Below are 8,138 nucleotides of genomic sequence, written 5' to 3'. Positions count from 1 at the left end.
TAGGCCTATGGCCATGAATTATTATTATTTAACCTGTTTCTGAGTAATCTGAATAAAATGAGGAGTAAGTGCTATTTTTCCATGAAAATAAATTGGAAAATTACAAAAGCTGTTGTGTATTTGTTGTCTATATTTTGGATGGTATATATATATATATATATATATATATATATATATATATATATATATATATATATATATGGTATTATATGATATATTATGGATGGATAGTTGAATAGATGAATGGATGGATGGATAGATACATGGATAGTTGGATGGATATACTGTTGGAGGGATACATGGACAGATAGTATAGATGCGTGATTGGACGGATGGATGGATGGATGGGCAGATGGATGGATACTGTAGATAAATAAATGGATGGATAAATGGATAGTTGGATGGATATTTCAAGGAAGGATACATGGATAGATAGTGTAAGATGGTTGGATGGATGAATGGATGGGAGAATGAATGGATAAATACTGCAGAAATTGTAAAGTAAATTGATGGATGGACAGAGAAATAGATATATGGATGACCGCTGTTGCTGCAGGTTTTCATTCCAGCCAAGCCAAGGCATCTGCAGCCACACAGCTTCCCTTTGTGGATAAGATTGGACACCCCTGCTGTAGATGGATGGATAGATGGCTAGGTGGTTGGATACTGTGAATAGTTAGACCAATGGATATATGGATAGATAAATGGATACTCTAGCTGAGATGGAAGAAATGACGGCTGTATGCAGAGATGAAAGGAAAGATGGAGTGTATGGAAAGATGAATGGATAGGTAGATGGATGGATAGATAAACTGATGGATGGATGGAGACTCTAAATGAATAAATGGGTGATTGGATGGACAGATGGATGGACGCAGAGGAAGATGGAGAAATATTGGATTGATAGATATTATAGATGGATGTATGGATGAAAAGATGGATGGATGGATGGATAAATACTGTAGATAGATGGATCCATGGATGATACTATGGAAGGACAGGTAGATTGACGGATTGACTGCCTGGGGAATGGCTAGATAGACGCTATAAATTCCAACACAAATTGCATAGTTACACTACATGTCCAACACCCCTATAATAAGGTGCTAAGCAACCACACATAAGCCTAAGGTCACCATGGCCATGTGTGGGCTGAAGGGGGTATAAAGCCCCCAATATTGGGCTGTGTTCTCTGGAGTAATGGAGCTCCATTCATCTGTGCAGTTAGAAAGATGCTATTTGGTGGTGATATGCTTCAGTGCAAAATAATGGAGCAAATGTCCTGGCTGATCAGCTACAATTGTTCAGAGAATACTCTAATGGCTGCGGACTCTTATTAACCAATCAGTCTGAAGGAAGTCAGCACCTTCTCAGCTTTATTGTAATGTCCAAATGAGCACCTTCAAGCCTTAGGTATCATTTCCACAGCATGCTGATGTTAGTCTTGGAGTGGCCGGCAGTTGGTTTCATTTCCAGTGCTGTAAAAAGCTGAGATGTGCAGAAGGAAAGAAGAATGAAAGCTGATCACACCTCAAGCTAAAACACCCAGGCCCTGCTGGCACAGGGCAGGTGCCGCAGACAAAGAAGGACATTGTGATTGTGAGTGTGTGGTGATTTCGATCTCGTGTCCTGGACGGCATTTCCTCCCTGCCTGGCACGCACACACACCTAGCAGAGTCACTTTGGGCCTCCGTCACTCTTCCTGAGTCTCATTTCCTGCGAATTGAAGCTGATCTGATTATCCTAAAACGAATATGACAGCAATACATCAAGAGGAATTAAGGTGTGATATCTGGGAAACCTTTGCGTTCCAGGCACTGCCTGGAACTGTGTTTTACACTGTGAGAGATCTTCTGAAAATGGGTTCAGTGCAATTTCAGTGTGTGTGTAAGTGTATGAATGTGTTCTTCTCAGAAGAATTGCGGTTTGCACCAGCCTGGACCACGTTCTCATGAAATCATCCTTCTTGAAGGTTTCCAGAGTTGCCACAGTTGGCCGAGACCACAAGTTGTGAAGGGGCACTGCTGGGAAGAAGTAGCATAAGCTTCTGCTCCTCTTCCCTAAATGTGTCGAGCACACTCTTTCCATTACCAACGCCGTCTTCACGTCACTAGACTTGTGGAAGAGGATCAGAGAGGAAAAGCCTGTTGAGATGCATCCTTTTCCGAAAATTGGAACAATGTCATTGATTAAGCCAAAAAAAGCTGTGGAACTTAGTGAGGTTTTCTTTTGAGTCCAGGTTCCTTGCAGTGGTTTTTCCTCATGCTCTCAGAGAGGTCCTCCTTCTCATTTGTTGTTCCTCACAGCAGTTCCTCCACATGTTCTTAAGGAGTTTTCGTTTTGAACTTTTTCCTTTACAGTTTTGGTTTCTCTCAAGCTCCTTTCAGACATGTAGAGTAAGCCAGAACCTTTCCGGACATTACCCTGAGGAACTACATGTGCCAGCCCCCTAGTACAGTCTGGTAAGTCTGGGCAATGTCCAGGTAAGCCCATTTGTGTGCAGGTCATTTTCTGAAGCATTCACAGTGGGCGTGTTGATGTCATTATGGAAAGAGTATTCTGTAAACAATGTGCTATCAACAAAACACTGCTATTTCCGCCAAAGAATGTGTATATGAGTGGACAGTGCGTCCTCGTTCACATCCATTGCTGTGTTTTTATGGCCAAAAGATAGCCGAAATGAAAGCTGCCATCTTGTTTGGCAGAGACGGGAGGTGAGGCCACATGACCATTGAACCCCTCAACATATTTCTTAATGGCACCTGTCCCTGTAGAGGGTATGCAGGGACGTCACGTTCCTACTGGAATGTGGCTTAATCCCTGTAGAATATGCTGCATCATGGCTTCGTTTATTGGGGAAATCAGGGGCAGCCCCCTGCCTAAATCAGGCAGAAGATGTCCTGTATTGAGAACGTGCCTGACATGCCCAAAATACAGCTGTACGCCACACATGCGTGAAAGGGTTCTCTGGACCTGATTCTCCAGAGTTGAAGGGTCGTACTGAACTGCCCAGGTTAGTCAGGAGAAGAAAAAAAAACGTCCTGTTACATTAGTAGAACCTCAAGGAAGAATCCATCCTCTTCACCAACTCCCGACAAAGCTGTGACTGTTTACGAATGTTTGCTGACCTATTGTCATAGCAGCCCTTCTCAGACTGCTATGAAGATACCGTGTGGTACTGTGGAGGGTTCCAGAAATGCACAGAACAGAGGCATGCATCAGATCTCTGTCAGAATTCACAGCCTGGTGTCGCCAGCTCAGGGGCCTGTGCTGGAACTCAGAGGCCGGCCAGGGGCCAGGAAACCCTGCAGCAACGCACAAGTGCATGTGTGATTCGCTGACCTTCAGAAAACTATTGGGTCTAAGTCTAATGGGTGGAAGTACATGAAAATTTAACAAGCTGCTACATTATGCAAAGTAACCATCTACAGCTAGAGTTTCTTTGAGAAATTGCTGCATATTTCTAATGCTAAAATATAAGCGAAGTCAGTCAGAGTGGGGTTTGGTGTGAAATTGTGGATGCACTGCAGAGCGACTCAGGTTTCTTTACATTGGTGGTGAATGGAACCGGGCATTGCCGTACACAAATATAGCCACTATAGCCATTTATTACACTTAATTTACTGTCTGAACCCACCAGTAAACTCACACACATCTGTCTTCTGACTTTTATATGGAATGTAGAGGGTCAGGGATAGTTGTGGACCAACAGTTTAGACCAGCATGAATTCCATGATCATCTAAAGTGGTCTACATTATTGTATGCTGGTCTGGTCTTCGTCTGGTTTGCTGGGTTATGCTGCTTTTGCAAGCAAGGCAGTGTAAAGGGCAGCTTTTTACATTATATGAGGATTTAAAGGAATATTTCGTATCTGAGAAGGTTCAGTTACGTCAGTGAGGATATATAAGATTAAGTTTACAAGTTATTGTAAATAATGCTATTAATAGGTATTAAAATATTACAGAGAAACACACCTGCGCATTCGTTTAGTGGCAGGAAGAAAGATTAAGATGACTCAGAGTCAGCTAGGCTAATCATACAGTAGTGCTAGCTCATCTACATGGATTCAATGGCCATTTTCTTACCGTTAAATGTTTCTTTAAATTATAGTGGAGAATATTTAGAAAGTTTTACTGCTGAAAGCCATAATTGACAATAGAGATTGAAATTCATTTTCTTTTCACTTATAAAAATGAAGTTCTTTCAAAACTTCCATTAGTGAATGCTTTTTGCAGCACGCCAGTGAAGGCAAGCTCACGATTCTCCACGATTCTCTGGAGCGCTGTTACACTGAACTAGCTCTGTTTGTGTCATAAAAAAAAGGGGTGTCCCAAGTGGTCAAGTAGACTAAGGTGCTGTCACTACAATCAGAGAGTCACAGGTTCGAATCCCGGTCATGCTGCTAGCTATCGGCAGCCTCTTTTTTTCAAATGGATTGGTTATCCACTACCCTATCACATGCAATACTCATGACTCTGGGAGGGGAAAGAGCGATACACGCCTATGCAACATCACCGGGTAACCAACAGGCCCAATATGCTTTTTAAGGGCCTCAGCTGCCAACAGCTACCAGCATAACCGGTCCATTGTGCTCTATTGGGGCTCACTGGACCACTCAGAGCCCTACAGATCTGAACCTCTAACACACTTGCCCAGCGTTATACTCAGTGTGCTCAAAGGCATCCATGTATAGCTAGCCAACAGTCTTTAACATGGATTAATATTGATTAATATTGCCGATCACCAGTTCAATCAAGTTAAATGCCTCAGTCCTGTAAGGTGGGAATGCTGGATATTTCAGTGCTCTGAAAAACAGGTTTCCCAATCTAAATGGACAACACTGATCAATACTGGTCAATACTGGTCAATACTTCACCAGTTTACTGGATAAACTGTATTTTTGCTGCCAATTTCTTAAAACCAGTTAATAACTGGAAACCAACACAGTTAAATGGGAGTGGAGGGGTTGTGGATTTCAGATGGGTGGTGTCTAGAGCTGGGCGATTTGGAAAACTTTCATGTCACAATTTATCACATATTTATCACAATATTTCGTCATGTAGACAAAATTCACAAACAGCATTACATTTGTCCTTTTCCGGATTTTCTGCTATCCAAATACTCTCCCATACTGAGGACTGTGATTTTTACTCGAAATATGCTGCACTCTATTGAATGAAATAAGACTTATTACACTCTTTGTAATGAAACATGTAGATAATCAGTGTTCTTTAAACACTGGCAACATCCACAATACACTCATAAAAGCATACTGTGTACCATGATAACAAAGTGTATCACTCTAGTGGTGTCAGTTATCATTTTACTGGTTTTAAAATGACTATGATTTGATATAATTATGATGCCAAAAATACTAAAACAGTAGAAGCATGTCTGTGTGAAAATCACTGATTCATCTGATTATCGTCTGATTATGAAAACTGTTTGTGTACATCTGTAACTCAGCATTTCAAGAAATGTTGAAAATCAAGAAACTAGAGGCTCTTTTTAAAGAGCTTTTATTCTAAGCACATTTTGGAGCATATACGGTATACAAATGTGTATAAATATAAACCATATTTTTTACCATCAATTTTTCCTTTAATATTTTCTAACTGGAATATGTGTACTTGTACCTAAGTATGGGACTTGTGAGGTTCTGCCACCTCTGGTAAAAGCTTTGTGTGAGGGAGCTTTTAGAGGTTCAGACGTCTGCTTCCATTCAACACCACAAAGTTTGAATGACTTTGTTTTCAGCTCAGGCATTTAAATACTACAACATTGTGGAATATCAGTGGAATTGTCCTTCAAAATGTCAGAAGGAGCGTCCAAACACAAGCACAGGCCCTAATCCGAGTCAGCTTCTGCCTCTACCCTGATCATCTATTGTGATGTGATGTTATTCCGAGCTCTCTTAGGATTGTTGATCTTTGCAAATTACGAGTGTCTGATTTCACGCTGACCAACATGTGCTAGAAATCCTCACTGGCCTCCTTTCTGCAGCTGGAAATACCTATGACCACTTTGGTGTGTGCATTCGTTTGGGTGTGTGTGATATATTTGTGGGTCAGCAATGACTACCTTGGCAGAAGCGAGTGGGGGCCGAGGCGGCTATTTTCCTGCTCCACCGCGCGGAGGTTTAATGAATATGATCCCCACATGCTCGCAGTGGTCACTCTGGTGGTGCGCTGGGGCTTTCCTCTGCATTTCTGGCGTGCGTAATGATAATGGGTTATTTTCTGACATGGGCCTTCCACATAAACGTCCAGGCTGACCTGCGTACCACACAGCGAGCGCGGCTGCTCGGAGGCGTTCTCATCCCGCAGCTATGCTCCAAAAGTGTGTGCATGTGAAAACGAGTGGCCGTGAATAGGAACACTGGAAGTGGGACTGGGCATTATGGGACACTTTTAGAGAGGTTACAGTTTCAGGTGATGTCCAGAGTGATGTGTGGTCAGCGTAGGACGTTTACATTATATATATAAATGTTGTGTGTGTGTGTGTGTACTCAGAATTCACTGCTCCTGACATCTGAACTTACTAAAGCTCTCTCTCTCTCTCTCTCTCTCTCACTCTCTCTGTCCTTCCTCTCCTCTCTGTCTTTCTTTCTTGTCCCCCTCTCTCTGTTTTCTCGCCCCTACTCTCTCTCTTTCTCTCTCCCTGTCATCCTCATCTCCACATGTGTCTCTCTCCCCATCTCTTTCCATCTCTCTTATTATCTTTCTTTCCCCCTCTCTCCATCCCCCATGACCTCCTCACTCTCTGTTTCTCCCTCTCTTCTTGCCTCTTTCTCTCTCTCATGATCTTTTCCTCCTCCCCTCTCTCGCTCTCTCTGTCTTTCGCTTTCTCTATTTATTTACCTCCTTTTTGTCTGCCACCCCCTCTTCTTTCTCTCTCTCCATCTCTGTCACTCTTCCCCACCTTCTCTCTCTCTCTCTCCCTCTATCTCACTCTTCCTCTTTTTCTCATTTTTACAATATTTCTCTTATTTCTCTCTATTTTCCTCTTTCTCTTTTATCTCTCTCTTTCTTTCTTAATCTTTCTCTCTCTCACTGTTTCTCGTCCCCTCCCTGCCTCCCTCCTTCTCCCTGTCTCTCTCTCTCTCTCTCTCTCTCTCTCTCTCTCTCTCTCTCTCTCTCTCTCTCTCTCTTTCAGTCTGTCTCTCTCTCTGTCTCTCTCTCTGTCTCTGTTTCTTTCTCTCCCCATCTCTTTCTCCCAGTCCCTCCTTCCTGCCTCTATGTCTCTGTCCCTCTTTCCCCTACTCTCGCTCTCTCTGAGAATCCTCAGTAAAATTTTCCGCCCCGGTCTATAAAAGGTATCTTGAAAGTTGTCCCGGCCGCTCGGTGCCCACCTGTCTCTGACCCTACAGTACCGCTACACACACACACACACACACACATACTTCTCTATTTTCAGCTTCGTATTTATAAAGGTAATTAAATCAGTGAATGTGTCCTGAGTTCACCTAAAATCACCACGGCACCAAACCTCGCTCTGCAGCTCGCATGAATGAAGGTGAGGAAAGTGAAGAGTGGTGTGTTTCTGTCCCCCACCCCCCAACCCCCCAAACCCCCCAGTGCTGGCACTGATCAGACCAGACCCTGGGGTGGCAAACAGCACAAAAATCAGCGCAGTGCAGGACTACAGCACCGGTCCCCATCAACATGCAGACAGCTACTGATGTGATGCAGACAGATACAGTTACAGTTATCATATTCAATGTGTGGGTGTTAAAGGGTTAAAGAGAGGCGGTTGCTGAGTGTGTGTGTGTGTGTCGGTATGGGTTTTGGGAAGGGGGGGTTTGTGATATGAGCTCTGCTTTCCTTTGCTTATAATTCAACATACCGTACTCCTTTCAGCTCAGCTGGGAATTGAGCAGGATGTAAACAGGCTGTACAGTTCTTCTGAGAAGTTTCTCAGGTTCTGTTTGTCTACATGCGTGTGTGTGTGTGTGTATCTGTGTGTAAGTGGTACTTTTACATCGTCCAAAGGCAGACTGATCATCTGGGCGATATCCATAGGTCAGATACGTAAGGCTCACTGTGATGCTCCATGATATTACTAGAAGTACCAGGATGTTAGGAGGTTAGCATCACAAAAACGTGAAATCTGGAACTACTGCCAGTGCCCCACATTT

This window comes from Salminus brasiliensis, chromosome 23, assembly GCF_030463535.1.
Source record: "Salminus brasiliensis chromosome 23, fSalBra1.hap2, whole genome shotgun sequence".
NCBI lineage: Eukaryota > Metazoa > Chordata > Actinopteri > Characiformes > Bryconidae > Salminus > Salminus brasiliensis.
The sequence above is the reverse complement of the archived record's forward strand: the minus strand, read 5'-3'. Positions refer to the sequence as shown.